This window comes from Anser cygnoides, chromosome 7 (assembly GCF_040182565.1).
Source record: "Anser cygnoides isolate HZ-2024a breed goose chromosome 7, Taihu_goose_T2T_genome, whole genome shotgun sequence".
In the NCBI taxonomy this organism is placed as follows: domain Eukaryota; kingdom Metazoa; phylum Chordata; class Aves; order Anseriformes; family Anatidae; genus Anser; species Anser cygnoides.
The window spans coordinates 10411304-10427629 of record NC_089879.1 but is presented as its reverse complement, the minus strand read 5'-3'; the positions used below and the strand labels follow the sequence as shown (position 1 = coordinate 10427629).

At 38.9% G+C, this 16326-nt stretch overlaps 1 long non-coding RNA gene across 10 annotated transcripts in view; it reads right to left on the bottom strand.

The window, feature by feature from the left end:
* LOC136791318 (uncharacterized) overlaps positions 1–16326 on the bottom strand; it is a 225869-nt gene that overhangs the window by 36732 nt on the left and 172811 nt on the right. For 6 of the 10 annotated variants that reach the window (XR_010833046.1, XR_010833048.1, XR_010833047.1 and 3 more), the window contains 3 exons: positions 14391–14544; positions 9671–9802; positions 4732–5877 (listed from right to left, as the gene is read on the bottom strand). This is a non-coding gene — a long non-coding RNA (uncharacterized lncRNA). Of the gene's footprint in view, positions 1–939; positions 1889–4731; positions 5878–6434; positions 6647–9670; positions 9803–14390; positions 14545–16326 lie in introns of those variants that run through there. The other 4 variants (XR_010833051.1, XR_010833050.1, XR_010833045.1 and 1 more) reach the window with 3 other exon arrangements.

The window sequence follows — 16326 nt, the reverse complement described above, 5'->3', positions numbered from 1 at the left end:
CCCTGTTGGTTGTCCCTTTGTGCCCCTTTGCCCACCTGCAAAAAAAAGTTCCACGTGACAACTTCACCCAACTTGACACTTCTTCCATTATTTTAGGTGAATCCTCTGTTCATCTGAGAGGATTCACTGAGGCCACCTGAACCTGGTATTGGGATTATGGCTCCTGCTTTATCTGTCTGTGTAGGAAGCTTTCTGTATCACAGATAAGTTCTCTGGTGCGTAGCCTGATCATTATTCTCCCTTCAGAGACACAAGTTGGTCTCCTTTGCTTGGCCAGATGTGCTTTGGGTGGTACCTGGAGGCAGCTGAGCTGTCTAGTGCAACTCTCCCAACAGAAAAAGAGCAGGCTTTGAGCATCCATCCATTTTTGCAGGCAGAGGGTACCAGTGTCTATCAGGAGAAAAGATTAAGCAGTGTCTTTCTCTGAAAAAGTCAGAAAGTCTTTGCAGCTTTCAGTTTTCAGCCTCAGTCTTTTGTTTGCAGGAGCCTTTACTTACAGGTGCAATTAATTAGCTCCTTATTCTGGTTCTTGTCTTTTCTGGTCCTTGCTCTGTGGTTAATTTGAGGCCAGTCCAGAAGAAGGCACCTATTCAGTGGTCCTGTTCTGCAGTGACACCTATTAAAACCAGGCTAATAGGGGCAGCTGGCAAAATCAAGCAGAAGCTGGGTTGAGTAGGCAACATTTTGCTGCCTTGGTAGACACTTGTAGGCGGGGTAAATGATACAATTCGCCCTTTAAACTCTGATTTAGCTCTCTCCTGTTTAGGATTCCCTTAGGATTTTAATTCTTCGTTATTTGCAATCTTTAATGAAGGTGATGATTGACAAGGAAATGCCTTGTTAAATCTGGCTTAGTATTCAGCAAATATCCAAAGGGCTGAACGATACTCTAATTAAAACCTATTTGCCTCAAACTTCCTCCGTAGTCATCACAGCCTTCCTCTGTGACTGCACTGTATCTCTTGGCATTATCTCAGGTGTTATCCCACTTCATTCCTCCTGCTGTCGTGGATTTGTTACCAGCCTGGTAGGTCAGCGTGAAGTTTGCAGAGTAGCAGGACTTTGGACTCTGAGCTTCCTTAGCCCTCAGGCTCAGTAAACACAAGGCTTTTCACTGCTGATCTCAGTCAGAAGTGCAAACAGCATTGGCTTGCAGCTTGGGGCAAGGTAACCAGAGGATAAGGGGTGAAACATGCTGTAATTATTCTGGTCCAGGGCAAAGCCAGTCCCCATGGTAAAGCAGTGAGCTTCGCATGAAGCACACCTGCAAGATGGGACAGTTGTTTCCTTTTTCCTGGGTGTGGGTTTGGTGATCAGAGGTACAGGACGGACATGTTAGGACCACTTAGACATGGTAAATCAGTCTTACACAGAGTTTAGTGTGTTCTGAGTATGGACTGAATGCATGCAGGATCATTGTTCTTCCTTACATCCGTTTGTGACTGAATTTGCACCTTTATTTTAATACCTCTGAAAAACAGAAGACCCCAACAAGCTCCTTCCCCAGTACTTGGCAGGGTCAAGACAAAGGGAAAGCTGAGGCTGTGGCCTGCCGTGAGGACAGAGGTATTGTTCTCCCCGCTCCCTGGCATGCCCTTTTATCCGTTTTTTTCTCATACTTGCATGTGGACCCTCAAAGGGCAGAGATCACCTTTTCACCGAGTGCCTGCCGTAGGCTGGTACAGATGAGTACAGTTTCTCAGTGCTGCAGTCACCTGCGTAGTGGCCGTGAATAGCGGAGGACACGCGTGGCAGCAGGAACAGCCTTTCCCTCTCAGCTCAAGACCAACATCAGAGAGGGTTGTATCATTACTGCTTTCAAATCGTCAGCACTTATCAGCTGTCACGGGCATCTGAAGGCTGCGTTGCCCTCCTGATGCTTTGAGGCCTTCAGAAAAAGAAGCTTAGAAATTACTTCCTTTACCTGAAAACCTTTTTTTCCCCCACCAATTCTCAAAACATAATATTGAAATAAATAGCCTGTCAGAGGAAGAATCCAACTGACATGAAGTCTTCAGCCCAAGTGCCAAAATCAAGCTGTGATGTAAATATTTAAAAAGTGGAGCTTATATTGGTTTTCTTATTACATATTTACCTATATGCATTAATTTGCCTTTCAGGCTCTCCTGTGTAGCATGTCCTGGGTGACCTGTTTCCCCAGTTAAGTTACAGACTGGAATTTAAAATTTTTCAGAAAAAAGGAAGTAAATTCCTACTGGTACATCTAACTTGGCACCCAAGAATACATTAGCTTTCTACTCTTGTTATGTGTACACACAAATTACATCATTTAGGACTGATAGATTAGCAGGAAATTTTGCAGCTTAGTTGTTGCTGAAAAACAGTAAATAAAGTTTGGGGCTAGTTTCCTTCTGTGAAAATACATGCAAAACATTACTTAATATTTAGCAGATTATTCGACATTTGCATACAGGCACAGGCTGTGGCACGGTTTGCTCCAGGTGCCCTGTGCCTCTTCTGTGGCCAGGCTTGGCAGCGAGCCCGATCTCTACACAGCCTTCCCTTTGCCAGAGCTGCTGTGGGGCGGAAATTTCATTTTTCCGGTCAGCTTTATTTTCTACACAATTATTTTCTACTTTTGTCTCAGGGAATTCTTTTTTTTTTTTTTTTTTTTTTAAAGTTATAACGGAAGATATGTTTCAATCTCTTCATGCTTCCCTTTTTAGTCCTGTCCTGCTGTGATTTACTGGACACTGTTAAACACAAATCTCTGGCTGGAAAACCCAAGGCTGAATGCTCAAGCAGAGGACAATGGTGGCTGAGATTTTATCGGAAGAGAGCCTGTCTCGTTTCAGTGCAGCTCATAATTTAAGAGTGCTTGCCACCTTCTGGTTTGAGAGAGGATTACAATCGTTTAACTACTGGGCATACTGAGGAAATTGACTGTAAAAATGCTGGTCCCATTCCTAATCCCCCTGAAATGGTCGAGAGATTTGCAAAATGTCATAATGCCTGTTGGAGAGTTTTGAAATGAAAGGATAGATCTTTTGTTTTATTTAAGCAAAATGATATAGCGACATCTGGAAATAAACAAACAAAAAGTGATCTTTTAAATGAAATACTTGATTTGATACTACTCCTGCCCTTGAAGACTGACCTTTAACAATTGTGTAAATTATTCAGTCAAATACTGTGAACAAGAATAACGAAAAAATAATCTTAAAAGTGAAATAGGTACAAATCCTTCAAAAGGAAAATAATTTTGAAATTGGGAACTTTGTTTCTCACAAAACTATTTGCAGATTTTGGCCAGTCTGAGACCCTTCCATTCAATCTTGTCAGCTGCTATCTGACTGCCCAACTTCAGTGAAGCCACTTGAGAATATTATAAGTGCCGTTTGTGCCAGAGGAGGTTGTACATTTTCTGTAAAAAAGCCACTTTAAAGTTATGGTTACTCAAATAATATGAACAGTGATACTACCGAAAATCAAATCTTACCTTAGACAGTTCTTTACAATTTAGCCAGATGAAAGAGTGTTTTCACAACACACATTTATTTTGTGAAGGCTAGTACATGCCTATTCTAATAGATATCACATTTATCCAAATTCAGGTAACTCATACTTCATTTTGGATATCACAGTACAATCCTAAAAAAACATGTATATATTGAATTCTACAGTGATCGTAATAGAAGACACCAGAGTATCTGAACGCATTCCAGCAGTGCATGAAGCAATGTGACTAACATATGCCATTTGTTTATTCATTTTGTTTCTTCCCAGCATGGGACCAATGGGCAGTGAAGCGGTTCTTTGTGTGTGTGCATTTTTATGATACGCACAAAGAATTATGTTTATATTGGAAAAGGCAGGTCAAAACCAATGTTCCCCATACAGAGAGAAAAAAGCAGTGGGGTTTCAATGCTCCCCAGTTCTTGGTGGTTAACATAATGATCTTGGCCACCACTCCAAAAAATGGTTGTGTGTTTTCTTGGATATAACTTGGCCTTGCCCATCTTCACACTGCAGTGCACAAGCGTGACAAGTCCTTCTTTACCTTTGCTAATTAGAGCAGACTTTGCTGTAACCACCACTGGGCACTGCTTGTGTGATGACTGTGCACAGGGAGGTGAGCAGCAGTTATTTGCCCGCTGTGATCCCCTAAGAAGATGGGGGAAGAGAAGCTGAAAATTGGAGGAAAGCTGGCATGTGTGGAACAGTTGGGTGATATGTTGCAGAACTCCTTGCTGGGGACGCCACAACTCTGTGGGTGCTCAATTCTACAGATGATACAGGAAAGAACTGGAAAAATTAAAGAAAATGAAGCCATGACTTTTTGCCAGGTCCAGTGTTGCTTTTATGCAGAAGATGGGAGGCACAAAGCTCTGTTAACTCTTTCTGTCCAAACAAGAAGGCAAAAATAGGGTCAGAGCCAGTGGGAATAAAGGGAAAAAAAAAAGTCTCTGAGGCATCAAGAAATACTTTTGCACCTTTTGCACTTTGCAGCCCAAGTTCACTCACTCCCAGCCTTCCCTAGGGCAATTCCCAGAGGTACGATAGGATCTTGAGGGTGAGGAGCCGCAATCAGCTGAAGAACCAGTGATTGCTGAATAGGGCAACCAGTGATAGCCATTCTCAGCTGTCCTATTTCCTAACAGATCACTACCAGGCCCATTCAAAGCTGTGAGGTTTTGATAGCCAGGTGCAACCAAATTGTGACTGGGCAAGAGCTTGGCAGCAGCACATGCGATACTCCCCTCTCTTGTTCAATGCATAAATCAGCTTGTTCTGCCTTTGCACCATGTGAACCAATTGTCCTGCCTTCTGTTCAACCATATGAGAATTAATGAAGGGAAATTGTAGTAAATATGTTGACTTAAGAAGCTTGTTTGTCATCTCGTAAGCTCCATTCATTTGCCAAACAGAAAAAGGACACATTTTTCACTGAATATTTGAGATGACTGTCAAAACCAATTCTGGCTGGCCGCGCTGTAGACAGACCAGTTATGTCTGAGCCTTCATTGGCTGTAAGGTTTGTAAAATGTCCAAAGGAGATCGGTTGTGGTGATGGCAAAAAAATGAAAACTCTCTGAAGATCTGCAAAGTCTTGAGTATCTTCCGTCACACTGGAGTCTATCCACTGAAGACTAAGAAATGAATTCATTCAGCTGAAGTAATATTTCTACAGAACAACAACAACAAAATCTTTGGAGGATCTGAATAACTGCTAATAAAGACAAGGTATCTGTACGTTTCACAGCATTTTTTTTTTCTTTTTTTCATCCTTAGGATCAATGTGCTGAATTCTCAGATTTATTCATGTGAATCACTTCTGCTTGGTAGATCACTTTATAACCATTTTGAGAATACTGTGCAATCACAATTTCATTGCTGTGACTGCTCACTTAAGTAATACAATATGTATCTGTTCATTATTTGGTTGAATGGAATCCAGATTTCCTAGTGCATGCGTTTGAGGACAATATATTTAAAATTCCCCCTTGGCAAATATTTTTTAATTCTGTCTTAAATAAACTAGTTTCCATGGATGTTCCTGCCAACACATTTATTAGTTCTGATCTTTGGTTTTTATCCAAACTGACCACTTATTTGTCAGTCAAAATGGACAGATGCAGGAGGTCAGCATTTTCTGGGGTCAGAAGAAATGGCATAAAGAAGAAATTCTAGCTTCCATCTCTTTCCATACCATTGAGCGTGCTTTTCATTTTGAGCACGGCTGATTTCACAGCTTCAAAATGACATTTTCAGAAGACAAATCTTAAAACTGCTGTAGAATCTGTTGCATTTCTGAGCACATGTGAGGCTACATGGGAGGAGGTAACAGCATAGTGAAATACCATTCCCATTACAGGAAAGAATGTAGTTGAATTTATCTCTCCATGGCATTCACGGCTGAAATGAAAAAAGACCCACAGGTATGTATGCTGTCGGATGGTGCCAAATACAACCTTAGCCTGAGATCCCTGCTATCTGAAGGCTCATGCTGCATGCTGTAGCTTGTCACAGAGGTAAATGGATGATTAAGTGCAAGTGAGTGTAGCCACAAGCCAAAAGCTTCCAGATGAAATAATGCTCTCTCTCATAACAGAAGCAATTACAATGTAGCTCTCTGTATTGCATTTAACATTGCTACTAAAAGGCTGTGCTACTCTTGAGAGCACTAGTGATAGCAGCTGAAATTTTCTGGCTAAAGAGTAGTTTCTGCACCTGCTGAACACATCCTAAAGCCCTGGGAACTTTACAGAAAGCCAGAGAAAGTCCATACGGTCCCACAGAATATCTGGTTTGGATGTGAATGCATAGCTGGCATACAAAATATGTATGCATTTCTTCCTTTATATACCTCCATACATATGGAGAAAAAGAGAAAATACTCTTAGTCTTATTTTTACTGTATTTCTAACATAATTCATTATTCACTTGGGATTTTTGGAAGATTATGCTCCTAGTTCTTTTTTTTTTGGATTTTGAATGAATTTTTATGAGAAATATCTTATTTTCTTCTCCATAAAAATATTTCCAGAGCTCATATTTTATTTTATTTAGCTTTCAGAAGAAAGTGAAAGATATTCAGCTTCTCTTCATTTGAATCCAAACTATTTTTTGGCTTTTCAAATTTTTCTTTCCCTCTTTTTTCTTTTTTTTTTTTTTTGGATGACAGCTGGAAAAAAAAAAAGGACATTTTTCAGCCATCTCATCTGGTTGCGTCAAAGTACTCAAGTGCTTTGCATAAGGCAGTGATTTACAGGAAGATCAAATTCTTCATGAGATGATATCTAGAAGCCAGTGCCATAAAAGCATTGCATTGCCTCAACCATGGAGTGTCATGCTCTGGGCTTCTCCATGCCCTGTTTCCCCTGACCTGAGAGGGTCTGGAATGCAAATGGGGGCTGAGGGATCTGATTGTGAAACATGAGTGAATCAATGCTGGGAACTCATGCTCAAAAGATTTGTGTGAGATCCACATTTTATGGCCAGAAGAGTGTACTAGCCAAGTCTTCCCACTCAGAGGTATGCCAGAGGTCTTAGCATTGCTTAGTAAGTCAGTATCAGGCTCATAATTTGATTTGGAGACCTCAAGGACTAGAGAGGTCACCATGTCTCTGGATGGTTCATTAGGTGATTAATTAATTCCAAAGCTTAAGCAAACATTATCATTTATTTCTCACTTGACTATGTCTGGCATGATATACTTTTCCAGATTAAGGAGACTTCTACTGCATACTATATTTTAGCTGTAGAAAATACTCCTCGGAGATCTTCCCCTGTAGGTAGGACTTCTTGTTTGCTACTGAGGCTTGAAGTTATACTTCTGTAAAATGTTTTGCTATATGATCTGAATCTGCAGGTCAAGAGAGGTTTAGTTCAGGGCTCTATTGCACAGCAAAAATCTGCTTTCTGTGTAAAATATATTGCAAGATTAAATTCACCATACTACAAATATTGACCTTACAAATTCTAAAGTCATTTCCTGTTTTCTGTTCTCTCGTGTGTATAGAAGCCAAGATTCATAGAAAGGGAGAGATGGATTTCAAGAAGTAATTTGTTTTTCTGTCCAAATCACCTTCAGATGTAACCTACATAATTACAAAGGCATCTGAGTAAACCGTTCTTAAAGAAACTTCCCATGATCAGATCACTTTGTTAAGCAGTTACACTAATTTGTTTCCTGCATATGACTCCTAAAACTTTTTTTCAGAATCCCTGTTTTCCATTGATGTCTCAACATACCATTTTTCTGCTGGGTACCTTGAAGTCATTTAAATAGGCCAGATAACCAAATGATGCTAGAGCCCTCTATATCACTCTTCTGCCCTTATCTTAGCAGACTGTCAGTCTCATCCATACTCAAAAATTACTTCATACTTCCCTGCTATTCCATGATGAAATATATATAACAGTGTAGCCCCAAAGCAGAATCACTTCCAGAACATCTACCTGAGAGCTACACCTTTTGCTAATGATTTTGTATTGGCAGATATGTTCTAAGACTTGCCAGCCACTTCTTTGTCCATATATTGTATTTTTTTATTAGTTTTGATATTTAATGAATCTTTGTGGTAATTCTATTTCAAACACATTCCCCCCCCCCCCCCCCCCAAAAAAAAAAAAAAAAGTAACATAATAGATTAATAGAAAGTACAGCTGGGGAAAATACACGGGATGAACGATTCTATCTCATACCCCAAGGCAGGACTGGCTGTATCAATATCTTGTTCTAAGAATATTACAATTTCAGAGATACCTTTATCATCCAGTCTTGCAATCTTGTCAAAGAACAAATTAAGTTTTGTGTGACAAGACCTCTTTTCCACAGAGCAATGTTGATTGACATTAATTACGTCCCTTTTTCTTACTTCCTTACCCATTACATTTAAAAATGTCTTTCAATTTCAGGTGTTCATATTTGAACATCCCTTCAGATGTAGAAATGAAGAATCTTCATTTTGCTCCGCAAGAAATTTCATCTACTCCCAGCTAGATATCATCAGGCTTTTCATCTTGATCCAAAATTAAAGCTTGATTCAAAGATCATTAAAAACAGTAGGAGTAGTTGCAATTATTTAATAAGACAGGTCTTTTCTATTATTTAAAAAGGTTAAAATAGTTGTCAGCTTCTTAATCTAAGTAAAAGTTCCAAATGGGTAGATTTCATTTTATAGAAACAAAACATGACATGGGAAAGTGAGGAACAGTTGTCTGTTTCATATTCATACGCCAACATGTTGTTGTAGAATTGGCCTCCCTCTTATAGTAACAGCCTACAAATCACCCCTGGCTGCTGGAAAGTGAGACATGAGCAGAAAGTAAAGTTTGTGGGTAAGAAGATCAAAGTCTCAGACAGATAAAGAGCCCATGAGAGACAACTGTATGCCTACGATCTTGTTTTTGTTATGCAAGTTTTTTTTCCTACAGATACTCACATAGGATATGGACAGTTTCTGAACTTCTTATATTAGCTGTGAACCAACTTTCTGAAAATACATTTGTGTTAGAGGCTAAATATTTCCCCCTCCCCCTCACAAAAAAATTCTCTCTTCTTTTTTTTTTTTTTTTTGTTAGTCCTCACTATTCATTACACACATTGTATCGTAAACTAGAGGACATCTACTAATATACTTTTGTTTGTTTGCTTTTATAATTCAGCTTGTTGATCAGATCAGATTTTCATGGGCAGTCAAATTGTTCTCCAAGTCCCCAAAGTGACAAGCATCTGAATTATTATTACTCATTTTCAGTTTTCATATGCGGACTTGAAGATTAATGTGTTATATGCCATATAAAAAACAGTGAGTAAATTAAGTTTTTTCCAAGGGAAAAGAATGAATTTTTAAGAAAGTAATTTCTAAGTAGTACTCTTTGTATTATTTTTGCTTCTCCTTTTCTGTTTTACTTTTATATTTGAAAATATATTTTAGCCATATTTTATTGATCTGATTTGGTAATTGAGGTCAACATAGAGGGAGAAAAAAGTCACTTGCTACAAAGGCTGCAAATTTGTTACTGAAAACGTAGTTCCTAAAAACTGTAATCTATGAAGCAGTTGATGTAATCTTCCTGAGTTTTTTCAGCTGGCTGGAAGGTGTATGGGTTTGTTAACTGCATGTAGTCTTTTTTGCACAGGATACTAGAATCCCCTTAGCTGTGATTCTTGTGAAAGGGCATTTTCCACTTTGTTACTCACCTTGTGTCACAAGAAGAACAGATTGAAGCTGGTGTTTCCCAAGGGAGGTGGGTCTCTATCTCCATCTGTACATACACCCACAGGAATTAATGGTAAGTGACTCGCAGTTGCACTTGTAATCATGCTTGCTCACTAGGTAGAAGAGAAAAAAATATCATCTGGTAGCCCTGAAAGTCCTGCTGAAACAGATAACGCTGTTCAAATGTTTCTTAGTCAATATAGCAATACATTCACAGGAGCCGCAGAGCTATTCCAGCAGTGACCATGAAAAACTGCCAGCTCAAGGCTTCTTGGGCTCCAGAGCTAAAACTTGCTATCCTGAAGATGATGATCCAGATCCTGGTCAGGATGAGGATATCATGTAGAAGAAGAGGAACAGAGCTGGGTCTGTCCAAGAGGAATAAAGATTTGAGTTTAATGTTTCTACTGTCAGAGGGAAAATAAACAGCAGTTGCTATCAGCCTGCATACCGAAGTCCCCTCCTCAGCAACAGATAGCCCTGGATGGTCCTCACACTGCAAGTTACAAAGTAGTAATGGGACCATGATTATGACACTATCCTCAGCCCCAAAGTCTTGTTGAATACGCTTGGGTGTAAGCACAAAAAGGAAGATACATTTGCAAAACAAAGATAGGAGTCATGGATAGTTCTTTCAGCAAGATAAAAATAATTTTTGTTTGTTTAAAATTTATTTAGACAAATGTAAAAGTAAAATTCCAAACTGTTATTGAACTGTTCATTATATTTCTTGTGTTTCTGTCTGAATTTTCTGTTTTTGAAGAACCACTGACATCTCAATAAAGACCAAATTTTCTGATTATTTTGTTTTCTGACTTGAATCTGAGTGTTTCATAATGCATATGACCACATACACTAGTTATTAAAAAAAAAGAAAGAAAAATTGCAATGCCTCATATTAAAAAAAAAAAACTAATTTAGTAATATGAATGTTATGATGAAAACAACTCTATATTGCATATCATTCAAACAAGAGAAAGAGTATATGAATTACAGAAAGTTAAGTAGAAGAAACTCATGTAACAGATGTATGTGGCATGATTTTTTCAGGAGATGTATGATAGAGTTATATGAAAATACCAGAGAAAAAAGACTTTCATCCTCTGCTCCCTAAAATAACAAAACTGACTTGAAATCAAAGACAGAAAAGCCTTGAATTATAAGGTTCTCCTTGGCTGTATTGATCTTCATTGAAAAGTCCTATGTCTTACATCTGTTCAGCTATAAGATCAGGATAATCTCAGCATCTGCATCTTTAGTGACATGAGAAGCATTCTGATGGGAGCATTGTAACTAACACATAGCAAGAATGGACAAAGAAGGCTATTCTTATCCCCGAGAAGGCCTGCTCAACTATCTGAACAACTGCATAACATATAACAAGATCAACTACCTTGTTAACTCATCAATGAATATAATAATTGTAATAATTCAAATAATTCATAAAAACTAAGAGAAAGAGGATAGATAGGAAGACTTCAATGAATGAAGACTAGCACTGAAAAGAAGAGAAAGAAAAACAACTCTTACAATAACTAAATATTTTACCCATCCTGAATGAATTGCTTTGAAAGAATGGTCTCATTCAGAAACAGATGTTAGAGACAATCCAAAATTCTGCTGTCAAACACTTATTTTTCTTGTACTCACTTTTGTATGTTTTATTCCTCCCCCCCACTCCCTTGTTAATTTTCATTACTTGTTTGCTATTGCTAATTTTGTGTGAACAAACAACTTTCTTTCTGACCTTGTGGTTGACTTTAAAAAATGATTTGTTTAAAATTCCAACCTTCCCCAGTTATTAAGTTAAATATTAACATTTCAGAGAGATTACAGTGCTCCTTCTCAGAATGATTTTTCACTATTCCCACCTCATTCCAGCTGTCGCTGACTCCAGGTAAAAGCTAGGAAGTATGTGTTGCTTTCCTTTGGTCATTTCTGACCATCTGTCTCATTCACTTATGTCTCCCATCTTAGAAACACCTCCTTGGTCAACTGTAGTCATGTTTGTGCAATACAATTTGTGATAGCCCTAACAGTGACTGGCAAGACCACAACACAATCAGACAGGCAGAACCAGACACATGGCAACCTGATTGCTATTGCTGCTTGTAAAATCTCCTCATCCATCCATGCATGACTGATGTGATCAAATTTGTTTTATTTTATTTTTATTTTTGAGTTTTGTCCTCTTCTCGTTTGTGGGTAATAGAAAGTATAGTCCCCAAAGGGGGCTAACTTGTTATTACAGTCAATTGAATGTACTGTATACTTATAAGTCTCAAAATACCCATGTGAGAATAAGTTCCATGTCTACTTAGGGATTAAACCCTGGCACTGCTGACAAACCCATGGAGGACTATTAAATGCAGAAATATACCTCTGGCACAGGAAGTCTCTCAACCACAATTTCCTGGAGGCTGTGAGAGTATTTCAGGAGGGTATCATCATACAGACATCTTGTTTTATATTTTCCAAGAGGCATCTGCTATTGGCCACTGCTGGAACTGAGAGACTGGAATAGGTGGATGTATCACGTAAATCACATCTGCTGTTCTTATATAATGAAACTGATGGGAGTTTTTACCAAACACCTCAGTGGGGAAAGAATTCTTTTGCTGTTTTCACAATGGCAAAATTTCATTACCTAAGTAAAAGTTCTCTCAAATAAACACATCAAAGTATTGGTGTTTGTGCTTAGATTTATGCTTTTATAGCTGGACTGCTTCCAACACCTCGTTCATTCATACACAGCTAGCTTGGGTATCTTCATACTAAACTGAGGTCTTTTATGTAAACCAGTCCTGTTACATGGAGATTTCCCTTACTTATGGGAAGGATAATCCCAGATTTGCCAGTCTTGTTGGATCTGTAGGAAGCACTGCTAGTGCAAAAGCATCCCCTTAGCTTAAAGGTAGTGTTGGTGCATACTTTCTCTGTAATCATTGCCGTAGTCAAGTGTTCACCTGCTTCAAGAACTATGCTAAGAAAACAAGCAGAAAGTGAAGTTTTAGGAGGGGAAGTAAGTATTCCAGGGCTTTTTACCTCTCCTAGGGCACACTCAGACACAGTCACAAAGAAAGAATTCTTCAAAAGACATGGGACAACAAAGAAGATCCCTGGGGTGGGAGGACATCTGATCAGTAATTTGTCTGTGGTATAAAATTTGCTTAATAATAAATGTTTTCAGAGCCCAGGTGTTGAAATGAATTATATTTATCCTACCCACCTAAATGACTGTACTTGGAAAGAGAACCCTCCTCTAATTTATATGGAGGTCACTGTTTCTGATCAAATTTTAAACCTACATAGTCCAATAACAGCTAAAATGATTGGGGATATATAGCATTGTTCCTGTTGCAATGCTCGCAGCAATAATAATGATTAAAAAAAAATCTGATATTTAAGAATGCTTAAGCAGTCAAGGAATCTTATTGGAAGAAAACCCAGGTGTCAAAGAGCAGGCAACATAGTCTTTTTCCCATAAAAGTGCTGTCCAGCCCATATTTTACATTTTTTTCCTTTCACCCATTGTTCTGCCTTCTCATATACCACATAAATCCATCCAGTGAATTTTCTACCATCCATAAAACAAGCCCCAGATATTGGAGGGTACGATTGTTTGAAGAGTTGCTTGACATGCATCTCTGTTTTCCATTCCTAAATGTAAATAAACTGTGGTTAGTCCTAGCATACGGTTTTCATTAAGATTCCTCATACGACTGCAAGAGCAAAATTAGGAAAACAAACTTATTATTACCAAAGCAGCTCACTGCCTCTGCTTTCAGTGCATGAGGCACTCAACTACATAAAAACATAGGTCAATTGCTTTAGATTCAACATGACCTAGTTCTCCTATATTGTTTTCTTTCTTTCTTTCTTTTCTTCTTCTTTTTTTTTTTTTTTTTTTAAGGATCTAATGCAGCTGAAAATAATGTTTATGGCATTCCAAAGAAGATGTGCATCTGTTACTTGAGTACAGTTCTTAAATTTATGTAAATTTACTGTTGACTTCAGATGGGAGATAGCTGGGCCCAAAAATATCGCAAAAGACGTAATAAACTACCTGTGCTCCCATCTAAGTGATTCCATAAACTAAAGTTCAGGAATAGAAGCAATGATATTTTTCTGAGGCAGATTCTTGGCTGATGTAAATGTTGGTAGGAAGGCCACAAAGATAGTCTTGAAATCTGATGATGCAAGTAGGCAGCAGTTCTCTTGGCAGCTTGGACATCACCTCTATACCAATACCATACTTGCAACTGTGTGGGTTCAGCAAGGAGAGACCCAAATGTTTACACGAAGACATGAGGTGCTGAAGTATTTGGTTACCTATTTCTAAAAAGTTTATTGGGACTATTTGCTCCAGTCAATTCTGTACAACATTTCTGCCCCCACATTCTCCCCAGCCTGTTGCTCTGTTCCTGTGACTTCGACACAGTCCAGATTTCTGTTTAAGTGTCCTCGACGTGGTGACATTGCCATTTCCCTTCCTCCATCAGCACTCCCTGGACATGACCTAGTTTCCACTGACTTGAGCAAGATTCATACTGAGCCCTTTCCTCTCTCCTTTCCCTGTTCACTATCGACTCCTGTTTCCTATTGATTCCCATTTACGATCCAGGCTTGACTGTATATTAATGTTAAATAGCTTTAATGGTATTCACCTACTGGTAACCCAAGTTGTGCTTGTTTACTCACCCACTTGCTTAATGTAGCGTTGCTTTCAGATTGTAACTTCGCCCAAGACAGGATACTCTGTACAGCATACAGTAATGAGGGAGCAGTCATAAGGCCCACAGCAGCATCCTGGCCAGTCTGTATTTTGTCTTATGTATTTGGGTGACAGTAATTCCTAAGGGAAAAAAATAATAAAGTTAGTAGAGTCTCATGGTCACAGCTTCACATGTCTCCCTTGTCTCACTCAATGTTTTAAGGGGAGACAGGCAGAAAAAAAGAAAAACACCTATTTGAGTCACGGGTCCTGCACTTCAATAGCTCCTTCTGTCCCTTGTGATTTCCCTCTTGGCTTGGGAAATGATGAGAATGGGGACAAGTGATGCCTGCTGGGCATCGTGGTTCATTAAAAGAAAATTATGGTGAATATAAGTTTCTGAGATCTGTGACAAAATGGCATGCTGGAAATTTTCCTTCAGTCAAGGGACAAAGCTGTCCCGGGATTGTCCCCACCTTTCAAGAATACTTGCTGACATTAAATTAGAGCTACAGTTTTTCCATCTGTAAAATGTGGTTAATGGTGTTGCCTTCCTTTATTAAGCTCTGAGATCTCTGGGGATCAAATGCACTACATGAGAGCTAGCAGCCTTCCTTGGCTTCTGTGTCGCCCATGTTTCTCTGCTTTCGATACAATTGTTTGCCCTTTGTGTTCTCCATTGAATGAATTCCTCTCTTACAATCATAACTCTGAATTAGGTCAGAGACTTTCAAATCTTTGGTCTAGCTTTATGTTACTTAATGGTGAAATAGAGCTGAGTGTGGACCTGGACAAACGGTTTATTTCATTTATTGAAAAACACAGATATTTCTGTATAGCTTTTGCTAGCAGAATTGCTGTGAGTTTTACACAGTTAATCTTGGAGCAATGCTGCAAAATGATCACAAGAACTGGCATGACTTTTCAGGAACCTTTCATGTTTAATGGCACACTGTACACAGAGAAAATAACCAGGCCCCGCTCCAGTCCACTTTACATCCCACTGAGGTTACAAGGTTGGCTCATGTGACAACTTGCTTTGGGCTGAATCATCCGCAGAGCCTGAACTCACAGACTCTGTGACTGTAATTATAATCCTCTATGACTGGAGCTAAAACCACCAGGTTCATTGCTTAGAGGCAGCAAGAGCCTTATTGAACTTCTCTGCACTCCAGCCAGCAGGAAGCAAGAAAAAAACAGTTGGGAGAGCATCATACCAGGTGCAACCCTGGGTAGAAAATGTCTTCGATAAGGTTTCAATGAATAAGTATCACCTGTCCTTTTCACCCTTCAGCCATCATCAAGAATCAGAGATTCTCCTTAATATATGCTACTTAACACAGCACCTGATTTCTTGAAAATTAATTCAGGCAAGTCTGCAGCTCATGCAAGTCTCTGTGATGTAACCCTTTAAAACAAAACAAAAAAATATTTTCTTTTCAGACAGAGTGAGAGATGGAACAGGGACTAAGGGATCCTGTGATAAGGATGTAATGTCAGCTGAATATTAAAGCAGTCATATAAAACCTGGGTGATATGCTAACAGCTAAGCAAGTGTGGGATAAGCTCTGCAAGAATGGGTGAAAAAACAGACATTTCTCACAAAGGTCACAATATATTCCAGATGAAAATGTTAACCATTAAAAGTAGTCTCAATGGGTATGAATAAATTAACATCAGGGTGAAATTTTTATTCAAAATTTGGATTTTTTTCAGCCAGAATTTCTCATCCAAGCTTTCTCTTTGTGTAGCAGAATCCCCTAGAGTTTGAGAGGGCTCAACTCCTCGTGGCCATGTTCTGTTCCCCTCCACAACTAGGTCCTGGCTGTTCAGACTTCACTATGTTGCACCTTCCAGTAATAAATTCAACTGATGTCTTTAAAAATGACAGATGGGAGCCTATTTTTCTCTCTAACTTGATTC